This window comes from Panulirus ornatus, chromosome 64 (genome assembly GCF_036320965.1).
Source record: "Panulirus ornatus isolate Po-2019 chromosome 64, ASM3632096v1, whole genome shotgun sequence".
Classification (NCBI taxonomy): domain Eukaryota; kingdom Metazoa; phylum Arthropoda; class Malacostraca; order Decapoda; family Palinuridae; genus Panulirus; species Panulirus ornatus.
The window spans coordinates 15,203,877-15,227,274 of NC_092287.1; positions in this window are offsets into that span (position 1 = coordinate 15,203,877).

Genomic DNA, 23,398 nt, shown 5'->3' on the forward strand with positions numbered 1-23,398 from the left:
CTGTTATGACAGTAAATCTAATGATGATCAATTATAAAGCAGTAAATCTAATGACCTGTTATAAGGCATTAAATTTGATGATGATATTATAGTAAATCCAATGATCTTAACCTGTTATGAGGCAGGAATTCTAATGATCTTTACTGTTAAAGGGCATTGATTTGGGTTATATAAGGCAGTAAATCCAATGGTCTTGACCTCTTAAATATCAGTAAATCTAATGATCACCTGTTATAAGGCAGTATATCTTGACTTGTTACAAGGCAGTTAACCTGTTACAATGCAATAAACCTAATGATCTTCACTTGTAGATATAATGTTCTTGACCTTAACAATAAGGCAGTAAATCTAATTATCTTGAGCTGTTATAAGGCAGTAAATAAAATGGTCTTTACTTGTTACGAGGTAAAAAACTAATGATCTTGACCTTCCACTAGGTGAAAATCTAATGATCTTGTCGTGTTATAAGGGATTAAGTTTAATGATCTTGGTCTGTTACAAGGCAGTAAATCTAATGATCTTGACCTGTTACAAGACAGTAAATCTAATTATCTTGAGTTGTTATGAGGCAGTAAATGTAATGATCTTGACTTGTTACAAGGCATTAAATCTAATGATGACAAAAAATCTAAGGCAAAAAATCTAATGATTTTGATGTTATAAGGCAATAAATCGAATGATCTTGACCTGTAAATCTAATGATCACCCTTTGTCAGGCAGTCAATCTAATGATCTGGACCTGTTGTATAATGATCTTGATATGTTACAAGGCATTAAATCTAAAGATCTTTACCTGTTAAAAGCTTATAAATCTAATTATTGTTATAAGGCAATAAATCTAATGATGACCTGTTGCAAGGAATGTTCTTAATTTTGACCTATTGTAAGGCAGTAAATCTAATAATATGGTAAACCTTTTATAAGGCAAAAAATCTAATCATAAGGCAGTAAATCTAATGATCTTGACCTGATACATGGAAATCAATGTAATGTTCTATACCTGTTACAAGGTAGTAAATCTTATGATTTTGACCTATTATAAGCCAGTAAATCTAATAATATTGATAAGGTAATAAATCTAATAATCTTGGCCTGTTATACGACAGTAAATCTAATGATCTTGATCTCTTACTATGCAGTAAATCTAATAATCTTAAACTGTTATAAGGCCATAAATCTAATGATCTTGATTTGTTAAAAGGCAGTAAATCTTATATTTCGCTGTTATAAGATAGTAAATCTAATGATGATCAATTAAAAGCAGTAAATTTAATGATCTTGATATGTTGTAGTAAATCCAATGATCTTAACCTGTTATAAGGCAGAAATTCTAATGATCTTTACCTGTTAAAAGGCATTAAATCTAATGATCTTGACCTATAAATCCGATGGTCTTGACTTGTTATACATCAGTAAATCTATTGATCTTGACCTGTTATAATGATCTTGACAGTAAATCTGCTAATGAGGTAGTAAATATAAAGTAGTGAATATAATGATCTTATAATGATCTTATGTAAGGTAGTAAATATAATGTCCTTGACCTTATAACAATAAGGCAGTAAATATTATCGAGCAGTAAATAAAATGATCTTCACTTGTTACAAGCCAAGGCCTGTTAAGGCAACAAATCTAATGATCTTGATCTGTTACAATGCAATAAACCTAATGATGACTTGTTATAAGGTTGTAAATATAATGTCCTTGACCCTAACAATAAGGCAGTAAATCTAATTATCTTGAGATGTTATAAGGCAGTAAATAATATGATCTTGACTAACAAGGTAGTAAATCTAATGATCTTGACCTGTTATAAGGCAGTATATCTAATGATCTTGACCGGAGTCAAGGAAGTAATTCTAATGATCTTGACCTTTCATTAGGCAAAAATCTAATGCTCTTGTGTTATTATGAATTTGGTCTGTTACAAGGCAGTAAATCTAATTATCAAGGCAGTAAATCTGATCTTGACCTGTTACAAGACAGTAAATCTAATGATTTTGAGTTGTTAAAAGGCTTTAGATCTAATCTAATAGTCAGTAAATCTAATAATCATGATCTGTTATAAGGCAGTATATTTAATGACCGGTGACAAAGAAGTAATTCCAATGATATTGACCTTTCATTCGGCAAAAATCTAATGATCTTGTCATGTTATAAGGGAGTAAGTCTAATGATCTTGGTAACTGACCTGTTATAAGGCAGTGAATCTAATGATCTTGACCTGTTACAAGACAGTAAATCTAATGATCTTGAGTTGTTATAAGGCAGTATATGTAATGATCTTGACCTGTTACAAGGCAGAAAATCTAATGATCTTGAAATGCTATGAGGCATAAAATCTAATGATCTTGTTACAAGGCAGTAAACCTAATGATCTTGAGTTGTTATGTCAGTAAATCTTGACCTGTTATGTGGCAATAAATCTAATGATTTTGCCCATTGTAAGGCAGTCAATCTAATGATCTTGACCCGATGATCTTGATATATTACCTGGCATTAAATCTAAAGATCGTTACCTAATAAAAGTTTATAAATCTAATTATCTTGACCTGTTACAAGGAAGAAAATAAAATCATTGATTTTGACAATCTAATAATATTGACGTTATAATAAATCTAATAATATTGGCCTGTTTTAAGGCAGTAAATCTAATGATCTCGTCCGGTGGCAAGGAAGTAATTCTAATGATATTGACCTTTTATAAAGCAAAAAATCTTGACATGTTCCAGGGCATTAAATCGAATGATTTTTACCTGTTAAAAGTTTGTAACTGTTATAAGGCAGTAAATCTAATGATCTTGACCTGTTACATGGAAGTCTTATGATTTTGACTTATGAGGCAGTAAATCTAATAATATTGACTTATAAGGTAATAAATCTAAAAATCTTGGTGTTATAAGGCAGTAAATCTAATGATCTTGATCTCTTTGCAGTAAATCGAATAATCTTGACCTAATATAAAGCCATAAATCTAATGATCTTGATTTGTTACAAGGCAGTAAATTTTATATTTCGCTGTTATAAGATAGTAAATCTAATGACCTGTTATAAGGCAGTAAATCTGATGATCTTGACGACGATAATAAATCCAATGATAACCTGTTATATGGCAGGAATTCTAATGATCTTTACCTGTTAAAAGGCATTAAATCTAATGATGACCGGTATAAGGCAGTAAATCCAATGACATGTTATAAGGCAGTATATCTAATGATCTTGACTTGTTAGTAGGCAGTAAATCTGCTAATGTTGACTTGTTATAAGGCCTGTTACAAGGCAATAAATCTAATGATCTAGACTTGTTATAAGGTAGTAAATATAATGTCTTCGACCGGTTATAAGGCAGTAAATCTAATGTTCTTATAACTCGGTAAATCTAGTGATCTTGACCTCTCATAAACAAGTAAATCTAATGACCTCGACTTGTTATAAGACGGTAATAATAATTGATCATGACCTGATGTAAGGCAGTAAATCTAATGATCTTGACCAGATATAAGGCCATAAATCTAATGATATTGACTTGTTATAAGGCGACAAATCTAATGATCTTGATCTGTTATAAGGCAGTAAACCTAATGATCTTGACCTGATAAAAGGCAGTAAAACTAATGATCTTGACCTGTTATAAGGCATTAACTCTAAGATCTTGCCCTGTTATATAGCAGTATATCTAATGATCATGAACTGTTATAAGGTAGTTTATCTTGACCGGTGACAAGGAAGTCATTCTAAAATCTAATGATCTTGTCGTGTTATAAGGCAGTAAATCTAATAATCCTGACCTGTTATAAGGAATGAATCTAATGATGACCTGTTACAAGGCAGTATATCTAATGATTTTGAATTGTTATAAGGCAGTAAATATAATGATCTTGACTTGTTACAAGGAAGTAAATCCAGTGATCTTGAGTTGTTATAAGGCAAGAAATCTACTGATCTTTTGATCTCATAAGTGAATGATGACCTGTTATAAGGTAATAAATCTAATGATCTTGCCCTGTTATAAGGCAATAAATCTAATGATTTTAACCTGTCATAAGACAGTAAATCTAATGATCTCTACCTGATATGTTAGTAAATCTAATGATATTGACCATAATGATATTGACCATAATGAAATCTAATGATATTGGCCATAAATGACTTGCTATAAGGCAAGAAATCTAATGATTTAACCTGTTAAGAGACAGTAAAACAAATGATCTAAGATCTAAGGCAGCAAATATGTCCAAGAAATCTGTCCAATAAATCTGTCCAAATATGTCCAATAACTGTAATGACCTTGCCCTGTAAATCTAATGATCATGATCTAAGGCATTATATCTAATGATCTTGACCGGTGACAAGGAAATAATTGTAATGATCTTGACCTTTCATTGAACAAAAATCGTGTTCTAAGGGTTTGTTACAAAACAGTAAATCAAATGATCATGAGTTGTTAAATATAATGAGGCAGAAAATTTAATAATATTGACGTTTACTGGCGGTAAAAAGTAATGTAGTAAATGTAATGATCTTGACCTGTTACGAGGAAGTAAATCTAATGATTTTGAATTATAAGGCAGTAAATCTTGACTTGTTACATGACTGTAAATCTGATGATCTTGAGTTGTTATAAGGCAAGAAATCTAGTGATCTTTCGCTATGTCAGTAAATCTTGACCTGTTATAAGGCAATGAATCTAATGATGACCTGTAAATCTAATGATCTTCACCCTTTGTAACGCAGTCATCTGGACCTGTTATAAGGCAGTCAATCTAATGATCTTGATATGTTAAAAGGCATTAAATCTAAAGATTTTTACCTGTTAAAAGCTTGTAAATCTAATTATAAGGCAATAAATCTAATGATGACCTGTTACAAGGAATTAATATAATGTTCTTGATTTTGACCTATTGTAAGGCAGTAAATCTAATGATTTCGACATGTGGCAAGGAAGTAATTATAATGATATTGACCTTTTATAAAGCAAAAAAATTAATGATCTTGGCATGTTCCAAGTCATTAAATTGAATGATTTTTACCTGTAAAAAATTTGTAACTAATTATCTAATGATATTCACATGTTATATGGAAGTAAATGTAAGGTTCTTGACCTATTATAAAATCTTATGATTTTGACCTATTATAAAGCAGTAAAGCTAATATCTAATGATCTTTCGCTGTTATGTCAGTAATTTAATAAGGCAGTAATCTAGTGATCTTGATCTCTTACTATGCAGTAAATCTAATAATCTTGACCTGTTATAGGGCCATAAATCTAATGCCCTTGTTTTGTTACAAGGCAGTAAATCTAATGATCTTGACCTGTTACATGGAAGTAAATGTAAGGTTCTCTACCTGTTACAAGGCAGTAAATCTTATGATTTTGATCTGTTATAAGGTAATAAATCTAATAATCTTGGCCTGTTATAAGGCAGTAAATCTAATGATCTTGATCTCTTACTATGTAATAAATCTAATAATCTTGACCTGTTATAAGGTCATAAATCTAATGACGAAGGCAGTAAATCTTATATTTCGCTGTTATGACAGTAAATCTAATGATGATCAATTATAAAGCAGTAAATCTAATGACCTGTTATAAGGCATTAAATTTGATGATGATATTATAGTAAATCCAATGATCTTAACCTGTTATGAGGCAGGAATTCTAATGATCTTTACCTGTTAAAGGGCATTAAATCTAATGATCTTGACTTGTTATAAGGCAGTAAATCCAATGGTCTTGACCTCTTAAATATCAGTAAATCTAATGATCACCTGTTATAAGGCAGTATATCTAATGATCTTGACTTGTTACAAGGCAGTTAACCTGTTACAATGCAATAAACCTAATGATCTTCACTTGTAGATATAATGTTCTTGACCTTAACAATAAGGCAGTAAATCTAATTATCTTGAGCTGTTATAAGGCAGTAAATAAAATGGTCTTTACTTGTTACGAGGTAAAAAACTAATGATCTTGACCTTCCACTAGGTGAAAATCTAATGATCTTGTCGTGTTATAAGGGATTAAGTTTAATGATCTTGGTCTGTTACAAGGCAGTAAATCTAATGATCTTGACCTGTTACAAGACAGTAAATCTAATTATCTTGAGTTGTTATGAGGCAGTAAATGTAATGATCTTGACTTGTTACAAGGCATTAAATCTAATGATGACAAAAAATCTAAGGCAAAAAATCTAACGATTTTGATGTTATAAGGCAATAAATCGAATGATCTTGACCTGTAAATCTAATGATCACCCTTTGTCAGGCAGTCAATCTAATGATCTGGACCTGTTGTATAATGATCTTGATATGTTACAAGGCATTAAATCTAAAGATCTTTACCTGTTAAAAGCTTATAAATCTAATTATTGTTATAAGGCAATAAATCTAATGATGACCTGTTGCAAGGAATGTTCTTAATTTTGACCTATTGTAAGGCAGTAAATCTAATAATATGGTAAACCTTTTATAAGGCAAAAAATCTAATCATAAGGCAGTAAATCTAATGATCTTGACCTGATACATGGAAATCAATGTAATGTTCTATACCTGTTACAAGGTAGTAAATCTTATGATTTTGACCTATTATAAGCCAGTAAATCTAATAATATTGATAAGGTAATAAATCTAATAATCTTGGCCTGTTATACGACAGTAAATCTAATGATCTTGATCTCTTACTATGCAGTAAATCTAATAATCTTAAACTGTTATAAGGCCATAAATCTAATGATCTTGATTTGTTAAAAGGCAGTAAATCTTATATTTCGCTGTTATAAGATAGTAAATCTAATGATGATCAATTAAAAGCAGTAAATTTAATGATCTTGATATGTTGTAGTAAATCCAATGATCTTAACCTGTTATAAGGCAGAAATTCTAATGATCTTTACCTGTTAAAAGGCATTAAATCTAATGATCTTGACCTATAAATCCGATGGTCTTGACTTGTTATACATCAGTAAATCTATTGATCTTGACCTGTTATAATGATCTTGACAGTAAATCTGCTAATGAGGTAGTAAATATAAAGTAGTGAATATAATGATCTTATAATGATCTTATGTAAGGTAGTAAATATAATGTCCTTGACCTTATAACAATAAGGCAGTAAATATTATCGAGCAGTAAATAAAATGATCTTCACTTGTTACAAGCCAAGGCCTGTTAAGGCAACAAATCTAATGATCTTGATCTGTTACAATGCAATAAACCTAATGATGACTTGTTATAAGGTTGTAAATATAATGTCCTTGACCCTAACAATAAGGCAGTAAATCTAATTATCTTGAGATGTTATAAGGCAGTAAATAATATGATCTTGACTAACAAGGTAGTAAATCTAATGATCTTGACCTGTTATAAGGCAGTATATCTAATGATCTTGACCGGAGTCAAGGAAGTAATTCTAATGATCTTGACCTTTCATTAGGCAAAAATCTAATGCTCTTGTGTTATAATGAATTTGGTCTGTTACAAGGCAGTAAATCTAATTATCAAGGCAGTAAATCTGATCTTGACCTGTTACAAGACAGTAAATCTAATGATTTTGAGTTGTTAAAAGGCTTTAGATCTAATCTAATAGTCAGTAAATCTAATAATCATGATCTGTTATAAGGCAGTATATTTAATGACCGGTGACAAAGAAGTAATTCCAATGATATTGACCTTTCATTCGGCAAAAATCTAATGATCTTGTCATGTTATAAGGGAGTAAGTCTAATGATCTTGGTAACTGACCTGTTATAAGGCAGTGAATCTAATGATCTTGACCTGTTACAAGACAGTAAATCTAATGATCTTGAGTTGTTATAAGGCAGTATATGTAATGATCTTGACCTGTTACAAGGCAGAAAATCTAATGATCTTGAAATGCTATGAGGCATAAAATCTAATGATCTTGTTACAAGGCAGTAAACCTAATGATCTTGAGTTGTTATGTCAGTAAATCTTGACCTGTTATGTGGCAATAAATCTAATGATTTTGCCCATTGTAAGGCAGTCAATCTAATGATCTTGACCCGATGATCTTGATATATTACCTGGCATTAAATCTAAAGATCGTTACCTAATAAAAGTTTATAAATCTAATTATCTTGACCTGTTACAAGGAAGAAAATAAAATCATTGATTTTGACAATCTAATAATATTGACGTTATAATAAATCTAATAATATTGGCCTGTTTTAAGGCAGTAAATCTAATGATCTCGTCCGGTGGCAAGGAAGTAATTCTAATGATATTGACCTTTTATAAAGCAAAAAAATCTTGACATGTTCCAGGGCATTAAATCGAATGATTTTTACCTGTTAAAAGTTTGTAACTGTTATAAGGCAGTAAATCTAATGATCTTGACCTGTTACATGGAAGTCAAGGCAGTAAATCTTATGATTTTGACTTATGAGGCAGTAAATCTAATAATATTGACTTATAAGGTAATAAATCTAAAAATCTTGGTGTTATAAGGCAGTAAATCTAATGATCTTGATCTCTTTGCAGTAAATCGAATAATCTTGACCTAATATAAAGCCATAAATCTAATGATCTTGATTTGTTACAAGGCAGTAAATTTTATATTTCGCTGTTATAAGATAGTAAATCTAATGACCTGTTATAAGGCAGTAAATCTGATGATCTTGACGACGATAATAAATCCAATGATAACCTGTTATATGGCAGGAATTCTAATGATCTTTACCTGTTAAAAGGCATTAAATCTAATGATGACCGGTATAAGGCAGTAAATCCAATGACATGTTATAAGGCAGTATATCTAATGATCTTGACTTGTTAGTAGGCAGTAAATCTGCTAATGTTGACTTGTTATAAGGCCTGTTACAAGGCAATAAATCTAATGATCTAGACTTGTTATAAGGTAGTAAATATAATGTCTTCGACCGGTTATAAGGCAGTAAATCTAATGTTCTTATAACTCGGTAAATCTAGTGATCTTGACCTCTCATAAACAAGTAAATCTAATGACCTCGACTTGTTATAAGACGGTAATAATAATTGATCATGACCTGATGTAAGGCAGTAAATCTAATGATCTTGACCAGATATAAGGCCATAAATCTAATGATATTGACTTGTTATAAGGCGACAAATCTAATGATCTTGATCTGTTATAAGGCAGTAAACCTAATGATCTTGACCTGATAAAAGGCAGTAAAACTAATGATCTTGACCTGTTATAAGGCATTAACTCTAAGATCTTGCCCTGTTATATAGCAGTATATCTAATGATCATGAACTGTTATAAGGTAGTTTATCTTGACCGGTGACAAGGAAGTCATTCTAAAATCTAATGATCTTGTCGTGTTATAAGGCAGTAAATCTAATAATCCTGACCTGTTATAAGGAATGAATCTAATGATGACCTGTTACAAAATCTAATGATTTTGAATTGTTATAAGGCAGTAAATATAATGATCTTGACTTGTTACAAGGAAGTAAATCCAGTGATCTTGAGTTGTTATAAGGCAAGAAATCTACTGATCTTTTGATCTCATAAGTGAATGATGACCTGTTATAAGGTAATAAATCTAATGATCTTGCCCTGTTATAAGGCAATAAATCTAATGATTTTAACCTGTCATAAGACAGTAAATCTAATGATCTCTACCTGATATGTTAGTAAATCTAATGATATTGACCATAATGATATTGACCATAATGAAATCTAATGATATTGGCCATAAATGACTTGCTATAAGGCAAGAAATCTAATGATTTAACCTGTTAAAAGACAGTAAAACAAATGATCTAAGATCTAAGGCAGCAAATATGTCCAATAAATCTGTCCAATAAATCTGTCCAAATATGTCCAATAACTGTAATGACCTTGCCCTGTAAATCTAATGATCATGATCTAAGGCATTATATCTAATGATCTTGACCGGTGACAAGGAAATAATTGTAATGATCTTGACCTTTCATTGAACAAAAATCGTGTTCTAAGGGTTTGTTACAAAACAGTAAATCAAATGATCATGAGTTGTTAAATATAATGAGGCAGAAAATTTAATAATATTGACGTTTACTGGCGGTAAAAAGTAATGTAGTAAATGTAATGATCTTGACCTGTTACGAGGAAGTAAATCTAATGATTTTGAATTATAAGGCAGTAAATCTTGACTTGTTACTTGACTTGTAAATCTGATGATCTTGAGTTGTTATAAGGCAAGAAATCTAGTGATCTTTCGCTATGTCAGTAAATCTTGACCTGTTATAAGGCAATGAATCTAATGATGACCTGTAAATCTAATGATCTTCACCCTTTGTAACGCAGTCATCTGGACCTGTTATAAGGCAGTCAATCTAATGATCTTGATATGTTAAAAGGCATTAAATCTAAAGATTTTTACCTGTTAAAAGCTTGTAAATCTAATTATAAGGCAATAAATCTAATGATGACCTGTTACAAGGAATTAATATAATGTTCTTGATTTTGACCTATTGTAAGGCAGTAAATCTAATGATTTCGACATGTGGCAAGGAAGTAATTATAATGATATTGACCTTTTATAAAGCAAAAAAATTAATGATCTTGGCATGTTCCAAGTCATTAAATTGAATGATTTTTACCTGTAAAAAATTTGTAACTAATTATCTAATGATATTCACATGTTATATGGAAGTAAATGTAAGGTTCTTGACCTATTATAAAATCTTATGATTTTGACCTATTATAAAGCAGTAAATCTAATATCTAATGATCTTTCGCTGTTATGTCAGTAAATTTAATAAGGTAGTAAATCTAGTGATCTTGATCTCTTACTATGCAGTAAATCTAATAATCTTGACCTGTTATAGGGCCATAAATCTAATGACCTTGTTTTGTTACAAGGCAGTAAATCTAATGATCTTGACCTGTTACATGGAAATAAATGTAAGGTTCTCTACCTGTTACAAGGCAGTAAATCTTATGATTTTGATCTGTTATAAGGTAATAAATCTAATAATCTTGGCCTGTTATAAATCTAATGATGACCTGTTACAAGGAATTAATATAATGTTCTTGATTTTGACCTATTGTAAGGCAGTAAATCTAATGATTTCGACATGTGGCAAGGAAGTAATTATAATGATATTGACCTTTTATAAAGCAAAAAAATTAATGATCTTGGCATGTTCCAAGTCATTAAATTGAATGATTTTTACCTGTAAAAAATTTGTAACTAATTATCTAATGATATTCACATGTTATATGGAAGTAAATGTAAGGTTCTTGACCTATTATAAAATCTTATGATTTTGACCTATTATAAAGCAGTAAATCTAATATCTAATGATCTTTCGCTGTTATGTCAGTAAATTTAATAAGGCAGTAAATCTAGTGATCTTGATCTCTTACTATGCAGTAAATCTAATAATCTTGACCTGTTATAGGGCCATAAATCTAATGACCTTGTTTTGTTACAAGGCAGTAAATCTAATGATCTTGACCTGTTACATGGAAGTAAATGTAAGGTTCTCTACCTGTTACAAGGCAGTAAATCTTATGATTTTGATCTGTTATAAGGTAATAAATCTAATAATCTTGGCCTGTTATAAGGCAGTAAATCTAATGATCTTGATCTCTTACTATGTAATAAATCTAATAATCTTGACCTGTTATAAGGTCATAAATCTAATGATGAAGGCAGTAAATCTTATATTTCGCTGTTATGACAGTAAATCTAATGATGATCAATTATAAAGCAGTAAATCTAATGACCTGTTATAAGGCATTAAATTTGATGATGATATTATAGTAAATCCAATGATCTTAACCTGTTATGAGGCAGGAATTCTAATGATCTTTACCTGTTAAAGGGCATTAAATCTAATGATCTTGACTTGTTATAAGGCAGTAAATCCAATGGTCTTGACCTCTTAAATATCAGTAAATCTAATGATCACCTGTTATAAGGCAGTATATCTAATGATCTTGACTTGTTACAAGGCAGTTAACCTGTTACAATGCAATAAACCTAATGATCTTCACTTGTAGATATAATGTTCTTGACCTTAACAATAAGGCAGTAAATCTAATTATCTTGAGCTGTTATAAGGCAGTAAATAAAATGGTCTTTACTTGTTACGAGGTAAAAAACTAATGATCTTGACCTTCCACTAGGTGAAAATCTAATGATCTTGTCGTGTTATAAGGGATTAAGTTTAATGATCTTGGTCTGTTACAAGGCAGTAAATCTAATGATCTTGACCTGTTACAAGACAGTAAATCTAATTATCTTGAGTTGTTATGAGGCAGTAAATGTAATGATCTTGACTTGTTACAAGGCATTAAATCTAATGATGACAAAAAATCTAAGGCAAAAAATCTAACGATTTTGATGTTATAAGGCAATAAATCGAATGATCTTGACCTGTAAATCTAATGATCACCCTTTGTCAGGCAGTCAATCTAATGATCTGGACCTATTGTATAATGATCTTGATATGTTACAAGGCATTAAATCTAAAGATCTTTACCTGTTAAAAGCTTATAAATCTAATTATTGTTATAAGGCAATAAATCTAATGATGACCTGTTGCAAGGAATGTTCTTAATTTTGACCTATTGTAAGGCAGTAAATCTAATAATATGGTAAACCTTTTATAAGGCAAAAAATCTAATCATAAGGCAGTAAATCTAATGATCTTGACCTGATACATGGAAATCAATGTAATGTTCTATACCTGTTACAAGGTAGTAAATCTTATGATTTTGACCTATTATAAGCCAGTAAATCTAATAATATTGATAAGGTAATAAATCTAATAATCTTGGCCTGTTATACGACAGTAAATCTAATGATCTTGATCTCTTACTATGCAGTAAATCTAATAATCTTAAACTGTTATAAGGCCATAAATCTAATGATCTTGATTTGTTAAAAGGCAGTAAATCTTATATTTCGCTGTTATAAGATAGTAAATCTAATGATGATCAATTAAAAGCAGTAAATTTAATGATCTTGATATGTTGTAGTAAATCCAATGATCTTAACCTGTTATAAGGCAGAAATTCTAATGATCTTTACCTGTTAAAAGGCATTAAATCTAATGATCTTGACCTATAAATCCGATGGTCTTGACTTGTTATACATCAGTAAATCTATTGATCTTGACCTGTTATAATGATCTTGACAGTAAATCTGCTAATGAGGTAGTAAATATAAAGTAGTGAATATAATGATCTTATAATGATCTTATGTAAGGTAGTAAATATAATGTCCTTGACCTTATAACAATAAGGCAGTAAATATTATCGAGCAGTAAATAAAATGATCTTCACTTGTTACAAGCCAAGGCCTGTTAAGGCAACAAATCTAATGATCTTGATCTGTTACAATGCAATAAACCTAATGATGACTTGTTATAAGGTTGTAAATATAATGTCCTTGACCCTAACAATAAGGCAGTAAATCTAATTATCTTGAGATGTTATAAGGCAGTAAATAATATGATCTTGACTAACAAGGTAGTAAATCTAATGATCTTGACCTGTTATAAGGCAGTATATCTAATGATCTTGACCGGAGTCAAGGAAGTAATTCTAATGATCTTGACCTTTCATTAGGCAAAAATCTAATGCTCTTGTGTTATTATGAATTTGGTCTGTTACAAGGCAGTAAATCTAATTATCAAGGCAGTAAATCTGATCTTGACCTGTTACAAGACAGTAAATCTAATGATTTTGAGTTGTTAAAAGGCTTTAGATCTAATCTAATAGTCAGTAAATCTAATAATCATGATCTGTTATAAGGCAGTATATTTAATGACCGGTGACAAAGAAGTAATTCCAATGATATTGACCTTTCATTCGGCAAAAATCTAATGATCTTGTCATGTTATAAGGGAGTAAGTCTAATGATCTTGGTAACTGACCTGTTATAAGGCAGTGAATCTAATGATCTTGACCTGTTACAAGACAGTAAATCTAATGATCTTGAGTTGTTATAAGGCAGTATATGTAATGATCTTGACCTGTTACAAGGCAGAAAATCTAATGATCTTGAAATGCTATGAGGCATAAAATCTAATGATCTTGTTACAAGGCAGTAAACCTAATGATCTTGAGTTGTTATGTCAGTAAATCTTGACCTGTTATGTGGCAATAAATCTAATGATTTTGCCCATTGTAAGGCAGTCAATCTAATGATCTTGACCCGATGATCTTGATATATTACCTGGCATTAAATCTAAAGATCGTTACCTAATAAAAGTTTATAAATCTAATTATCTTGACCTGTTACAAGGAAGAAAATAAAATCATTGATTTTGACAATCTAATAATATTGACGTTATAATAAATCTAATAATATTGGCCTGTTTTAAGGCAGTAAATCTAATGATCTCGTCCGGTGGCAAGGAAGTAATTCTAATGATATTGACCTTTTATAAAGCAAAAAAATCTTGACATGTTCCAGGGCATTAAATCGAATGATTTTTACCTGTTAAAAGTTTGTAACTGTTATAAGGCAGTAAATCTAATGATCTTGACCTGTTACATGGAAGTCAAGGCAGTAAATCTTATGATTTTGACTTATGAGGCAGTAAATCTAATAATATTGACTTATAAGGTAATAAATCTAAAAATCTTGGTGTTATAAGGCAGTAAATCTAATGATCTTGATCTCTTTGCAGTAAATCGAATAATCTTGACCTAATATAAAGCCATAAATCTAATGATCTTGATTTGTTACAAGGCAGTAAATTTTATATTTCGCTGTTATAAGATAGTAAATCTAATGACCTGTTATAAGGCAGTAAATCTGATGATCTTGACGACGATAATAAATCCAATGATAACCTGTTATATGGCAGGAATTCTAATGATCTTTACCTGTTAAAAGGCATTAAATCTAATGATGACCGGTATAAGGCAGTAAATCCAATGACATGTTATAAGGCAGTATATCTAATGATCTTGACTTGTTAGTAGGCAGTAAATCTGCTAATGTTGACTTGTTATAAGGCCTGTTACAAGGCAATAAATCTAATGATCTAGACTTGTTATAAGGTAGTAAATATAATGTCTTCGACCGGTTATAAGGCAGTAAATCTAATGTTCTTATAACTCGGTAAATCTAGTGATCTTGACCTCTCATAAACAAGTAAATCTAATGACCTCGACTTGTTATAAGACGGTAATAATAATTGATCATGACCTGATGTAAGGCAGTAAATCTAATGATCTTGACCAGATATAAGGCCATAAATCTAATGATATTGACTTGTTATAAGGCGACAAATCTAATGATCTTGATCTGTTATAAGGCAGTAAACCTAATGATCTTGACCTGATAAAAGGCAGTAAAACTAATGATCTTGACCTGTTATAAGGCATTAACTCTAAGATCTTGCCCTGTTATATAGCAGTATATCTAATGATCATGAACTGTTATAAGGTAGTTTATCTTGACCGGTGACAAGGAAGTCATTCTAAAATCTAATGATCTTGTCGTGTTATAAGGCAGTAAATCTAATAATCCTGACCTGTTATAAGGAATGAATCTAATGATGACCTGTTACAAGGCAGTATATCTAATGATTTTGAATTGTTATAAGGCAGTAAATATAATGATCTTGACTTGTTACAAGGAAGTAAATCCAGTGATCTTGAGTTGTTATAAGGCAAGAAATCTACTGATCTTTTGATCTCATAAGTGAATGATGACCTGTTATAAGGTAATAAATCTAATGATCTTGCCCTGTTATAAGGCAATAAATCTAATGATTTTAACCTGTCATAAGACAGTAAATCTAATGATCTCTACCTGATATGTTAGTAAATCTAATGATATTGACCATAATGATATTGACCATAATGAAATCTAATGATATTGGCCATAAATGACTTGCTATAAGGCAAGAAATCTAATGATTTAACCTGTTAAAAGACAGTAAAACAAATGATCTAAGATCTAAGGCAGCAAATATGTCCAATAAATCTGTCCAATAAATCTGTCCAAATATGTTCCAATAACTGTAATGACCTTGCCCTGTAAATCTAATGATCATGATCTAAGGCATTATCTATGATCTTGACCGGTGACAAGGAAATAATTGTAATGATCTTGACCTTTCATTGAACAAAAATCGTGTTCTAAGGGTTTGTTACAAAACAGTAAATCAAATGATCATGAGTTGTTAAATATAATGAGGCAGAAAATTTAATAATATTGACGTTTACTGGCGGTAAAAAGTAATGTAGTAAATGTAATGATCTTGACCTGTTACGAGGAAGTAAATCTAATGATTTTGAATTATAAGGCAGTAAATCTTGACTTGTTACTTGACTTGTAAATCTGATGATCTTGAGTTGTTATAAGGCAAGAAATCTAGTGATCTTTCGCTATGTCAGTAAATCTTGACCTGTTATAAGGCAATGAATCTAATGATGACCTGTAAATCTAATGATCTTCACCCTTTGTAACGCAGTCATCTGGACCTGTTATAAGGCAGTCAATCTAATGATCTTGATATGTTAAAAGGCATTAAATCTAAAGATTTTTACCTGTTAAAAGCTTGTAAATCTAATTATAAGGCAATAAATCTAATGATGACCTGTTACAAGGAATTAATATAATGTTCTTGATTTTGACCTATTGTAAGGCAGTAAATCTAATGATTTCGACATGTGGCAAGGAAGTAATTATAATGATATTGACCTTTTATAAAGCAAAAAAATTAATGATCTTGGCATGTTCCAAGTCATTAAATTGAATGATTTTTACCTGTAAAAAATTTGTAACTAATTATCTAATGATATTCACATGTTATATGGAAGTAAATGTAAGGTTCTTGACCTATTATAAAATCTTATGATTTTGACCTATTATAAAGCAGTAAATCTAATATCTAATGATCTTTCGCTGTTATGTCAGTAAATTTAATAAGGTAGTAAATCTAGTGATCTTGATCTCTTACTATGCAGTAAATCTAATAATCTTGACCTGTTATAGGGCCATAAATCTAATGACCTTGTTTTGTTACAAGGCAGTAAATCTAATGATCTTGACCTGTTACATGGAAATAATTGTAAGGTTCTCTACCTGTTACAAGGCAGTAAATCTTATGATTTTGATCTGTTATAAGGTAATAAATCTAATAATCTTGGCCTGTTATAAATCTAATGATGACCTGTTACAAGGAATTAATATAATGTTCTTGATTTTGACCTATTGTAAGGCAGTAAATCTAATGATTTCGACATGTGGCAAGGAAGTAATTATAATGATATTGACCTTTTATAAGGCAAAAAAATTAATGATCTTCCAAGTCATTAAATTGAATGATTTTTACCTGTAAAAAATTTGTAACTAATTATCTAATGATATTCACATGTTATATGGAAGTAAATGTAAGGTTCTTGACCTATTATAAAATCTTATGATTTTGACCTATTATAAAGCAGTAAATCTAATATCTAATGATCTTTCGCTGTTATGTCAGTAAATTTAATAAGGCAGTAAATCTAGTGATCTTGATCTCTTACTATGCAGTAAATCTAATAATCTTGACCTGTTATAGGGCCATAAATCTAATGACCTTGTTTTGTTACAAGGCAGTAAATCTAATGATCTTGACCTGTTACATGGAAGTAAATGTAAGGTTCTCTACCTGTTACAAGGCAGTAAATCTTATGATTTTGATCTGTTATAAGGTAATAAATCTAATAATCTTGGCCTGTTATAAGGCAGTAAATCTAATGATCTTGATCTCTTACTATGTAATAAATCTAATAATCTTGACCTGTTATAAGGTCATAAATCTAATGATGAAGGCAGTAAATCTTATATTTCGCTGTTATGACAGTAAATCTAATGATGATCAATTATAAAGCAGTAAATCTAATGACCTGTTATAAGGCATTAAATTTGATGATGATATTATAGTAAATCCAATGATCTTAACCTGTTATGAGGCAGGAATTCTAATGATCTTTACCTGTTAAAGGGCATTAAATCTAATGATCTTGACTTGTTATAAGGCAGTAAATCCAATGGTCTTGACCTCTTAAATATCAGTAAATCTAATGATCACCTGTTATAAGGCAGTATATCTAATGATCTTGACTTGTTACAAGGCAGTTAACCTGTTACAATGCAATAAACCTAATGATCTTCACTTGTAGATATAATGTTCTTGACCTTAACAATAAGGCAGTAAATCTAATTATCTTGAGCTGTTATAAGGCAGTAAATAAAATGGTCTTTACTTGTTACGAGGTAAAAAACTAATGATCTTGACCTTCCACTAGGTGAAAATCTAATGATCTTGTCGTGTTATAAGGGATTAAGTTTAATGATCTTGGTCTGTTACAAGGCAGTAAATCTAATGATCTTGACCTGTTACAAGACAGTAAATCTAATTATCTTGAGTTGTTATGAGGCAGTAAATGTAATGATCTTGACTTGTTACAAGGCATTAAATCTAATGATGACAAAAAATCTAAGGCAAAAAATCTAATGATTTTGATGTTATAAGGCAATAAATCGAATGATCTTGACCTGTAAATCTAATGATCACCCTTTGTCAGGCAGTCAATCTAATGATCTGGACCTGTTGTATAATGATCTTGATATGTTACAAGGCATTAAATCTAAAGATCTTTACCTGTTAAAAGCTTATAAATCTAATTATTGTTATAAGGCAATAAATCTAATGATGACCTGTTGCAAGGAATGTTCTTAATTTTGACCTATTGTAAGGCAGTAAATCTAATAATATGGTAAACCTTTTATAAGGCAAAAAATCTAATCATAAGGCAGTAAATCTAATGATCTTGACCTGATACATGGAAATCAATGTAATGTTCTATACCTGTTACAAGGTAGTAAATCTTATGATTTTGACCTATTATAAGCCAGTAAATCTAATAATATTGATAAGGTAATAAATCTAATAATCTTGGCCTGTTATACGACAGTAAATCTAATGATCTTGATCTCTTACTATGCAGTAAATCTAATAATCTTAAACTGTTATAAGGCCATAAATCTAATGATCTTGATTTGTTAAAAGGCAGTAAATCTTATATTTCGCTGTTATAAGATAGTAAATCTAATGATGATCAATTAAAAGCAGTAAATTTAATGATCTTGATATGTTGTAGTAAATCCAATGATCTTAACCTGTTATAAGGCAGAAATTCTAATGATCTTTACCTGTTAAAAGGCATTAAATCTAATGATCTTGACCTATAAATCCGATGGTCTTGACTTGTTATACATCAGTAAATCTATTGATCTTGACCTGTTATAATGATCTTGACAGTAAATCTGCTAATGAGGTAGTAAATATAAAGTAGTGAATATAATGATCTTATAATGATCTTATGTAAGGTAGTAAATATAATGTCCTTGACCTTATAACAATAAGGCAGTAAATATTATCGAGCAGTAAATAAAATGATCTCCACTTGTTACAAGCCAAGGCCTGTTAAGGCAACAAATCTAATGATCTTGATCTGTTACAATGCAATAAACCTAATGATGACTTGTTATAAGGTTGTAAATATAATGTCCTTGACCCTAACAATAAGGCAGTAAATCTAATTATCTTGAGATGTTATAAGGCAGTAAATAATATGATCTTGACTAACAAGGTAGTAAATCTAATGATCTTGACCTGTTATAAGGCAGTATATCTAATGATCTTGACCGGAGTCAAGGAAGTAATTCTAATGATCTTGACCTTTCATTAGGCAAAAATCTAATGCTCTTGTGTTATTATGAATTTGGTCTGTTACAAGGCAGTAAATCTAATTATCAAGGCAGTAAATCTGATCTTGACCTGTTACAAGACAGTAAATCTAATGATTTTGAGTTGTTAAAAGGCTTTAGATCTAATCTAATAGTCAGTAAATCTAATAATCATGATCTGTTATAAGGCAGTATATTTAATGACCGGTGACAAAGAAGTAATTCCAATGATATTGACCTTTCATTCGGCAAAAATCTAATGATCTTGTCATGTTATAAGGGAGTAAGTCTAATGATCTTGGTAACTGACCTGTTATAAGGCAGTGAATCTAATGATCTTGACCTGTTACAAGACAGTAAATCTAATGATCTTGAGTTGTTATAAGGCAGTATATGTAATGATCTTGACCTGTTACAAGGCAGAAAATCTAATGATCTTGAAATGCTATGAGGCATAAAATCTAATGATCTTGTTACAAGGCAGTAAACCTAATGATCTTGAGTTGTTATGTCAGTAAATCTTGACCTGTTATGTGGCAATAAATCTAATGATTTTGCCCATTGTAAGGCAGTCAATCTAATGATCTTGACCCGATGATCTTGATATATTACCTGGCATTAAATCTAAAGATCGTTACCTAATAAAAGTTTATAAATCTAATTATCTTGACCTGTTACAAGGAAGAAAATAAAATCATTGATTTTGACAATCTAATAATATTGACGTTATAATAAATCTAATAATATTGGCCTGTTTTAAGGCAGTAAATCTAATGATCTCGTCCGGTGGCAAGGAAGTAATTCTAATGATATTGACCTTTTATAAAGCAAAAAAATCTTGACATGTTCCAGGGCATTAAATCGAATGATTTTTACCTGTTAAAAGTTTGTAACTGTTATAAGGCAGTAAATCTAATGATCTTGACCTGTTACATGGAAGTCAAGGCAGTAAATCTTATGATTTTGACTTATGAGGCAGTAAATCTAATAATATTGACTTATAAGGTAATAAATCTAAAAATCTTGGTGTTATAAGGCAGTAAATCTAATGATCTTGATCTCTTTGCAGTAAATCGAATAATCTTGACCTAATATAAAGCCATAAATCTAATGATCTTGATTTGTTACAAGGCAGTAAATTTTATATTTCGCTGTTATAAGATAGTAAATCTAATGACCTGTTATAAGGCAGTAAATCTGATGATCTTGACGACGATAATAAATCCAATGATAACCTGTTATATGGCAGGAATTCTAATGATCTTTACCTGTTAAAAGGCATTAAATCTAATGATGACCGGTATAAGGCAGTAAATCCAATGACATGTTATAAGGCAGTATATCTAATGATCTTGACTTGTTAGTAGGCAGTAAATCTGCTAATGTTGACTTGTTATAAGGCCTGTTACAAGGCAATAAATCTAATGATCTAGACTTGTTATAAGGTAGTAAATATAATGTCTTCGACCGGTTATAAGGCAGTAAATCTAATGTTCTTATAACTCGGTAAATCTAGTGATCTTGACCTCTCATAAACAAGTAAATCTAATGACCTCGACTTGTTATAAGACGGTAATAATAATTGATCATGACCTGATGTAAGGCAGTAAATCTAATGATCTTGACCAGATATAAGGCCATAAATCTAATGATATTGACTTGTTATAAGGCGACAAATCTAATGATCTTGATCTGTTATAAGGCAGTAAACCTAATGATCTTGACCTGATAAAAGGCAGTAAAACTAATGATCTTGACCTGTTATAAGGCATTAACTCTAAGATCTTGCCCTGTTATATAGCAGTATATCTAATGATCATGAACTGTTATAAGGTAGTTTATCTTGACCGGTGACAAGGAAGTCATTCTAAAATCTAATGATCTTGTCGTGTTATAAGGCAGTAAATCTAATAATCCTGACCTGTTATAAGGAATGAATCTAATGATGACCTGTTACAAGGCAGTATATCTAATGATTTTGAATTGTTATAAGGCAGTAAATATAATGATCTTGACTTGTTACAAGGAAGTAAATCCAGTGATCTTGAGTTGTTATAAGGCAAGAAATCTACTGATCTTTTGATCTCATAAGTGAATGATGACCTGTTATAAGGTAATAAATCTAATGATCTTGCCCTGTTATAAGGCAATAAATCTAATGATTTTAACCTGTCATAAGACAGTAAATCTAATGATCTCTACCTGATATGTTAGTAAATCTAATGATATTGACCATAATGATATTGACCATAATGAAATCTAATGATATTGGCCATAAATGACTTGCTATAAGGCAAGAAATCTAATGATTTAACCTGTTAAAAGACAGTAAAACAAATGATCTAAGATCTAAGGCAGCAAATATGTCCAATAAATCTGTCCAATAAATCTGTCCAAATATGTTCAATAACTGTAATGACCTTGCCCTGTAAATCTAATGATCATGATCTAAGGCATTATTATGATCTTGACCGGTGACAAGGAAATAATTGTAATGATCTTGACCTTTCATTGAACAAAAATCGTGTTCTAAGGGTTTGTTACAAAACAGTAAATCAAATGATCATGAGTTGTTAAATATAATGAGGCAGAAAATTTAATAATATTGACGTTTACTGGCGGTAAAAAGTAATGTAGTAAATGTAATGATCTTGACCTGTTACGAGGAAGTAAATCTAATGATTTTGAATTATAAGGCAGTAAATCTTGACTTGTTACTTGACTTGTAAATCTGATGATCTTGAGTTGTTATAAGGCAAGAAATCTAGTGATCTTTCGCTATGTCAGTAAATCTTGACCTGTTATAAGGCAATGAATCTAATGATGACCTGTAAATCTAATGATCTTCACCCTTTGTAACGCAGTCATCTGGACCTGTTATAAGGCAGTCAATCTAATGATCTTGATATGTTAAAAGGCATTAAATCTAAAGATTTTTACCTGTTAAAAGCTTGTAAATCTAATTATAAGGCAATAAATCTAATGATGACCTGTTACAAGGAATTAATATAATGTTCTTGATTTTGACCTATTGTAAGGCAGTAAATCTAATGATTTCGACATGTGGCAAGGAAGTAATTATAATGATATTGACCTTTTATAAAGCAAAAAAATTAATGATCTTGGCATGTTCCAAGTCATTAAATTGAATGATTTTTACCTGTAAAAAATTTGTAACTAATTATCTAATGATATTCACATGTTATATGGAGTAAATGTAAGGTTCTTGACCTATTATAAATCTTATGATTTTGACCTATTATAAAGCAGTAAATCTAATTCTAATGATCTTTCGCTGTTATGTCAGTAAATTTAATAAGGTAGTAAATCTAGTGATCTTGATCTCTTACTATGCAGTAAATCTAATAATCTTGACCTGTTATAGGGCCATAAATCTAATGACCTTGTTTTGTTACAAGGCAGTAAATCTAATGATCTTGACCTGTTACATGGAAATAAATGTAAGGTTCTCTACCTGTTACAAGGCAGTAAATCTTATGATTTTGATCTGTTATAAGGTAATAAATCTAATAATCTTGGCCTGTTATAAATCTAATGAGACCTGTTACAAGGAATTAATATAATGTTCTTGATTTTGACCTATTGTAAGGCAGTAAATCTAATGATTTCGACATGTGGCAAGGAAGTAATTATAATGATATTGGGCTTTTATAAAGCAAAAAAATTAATGATCTTGGCAT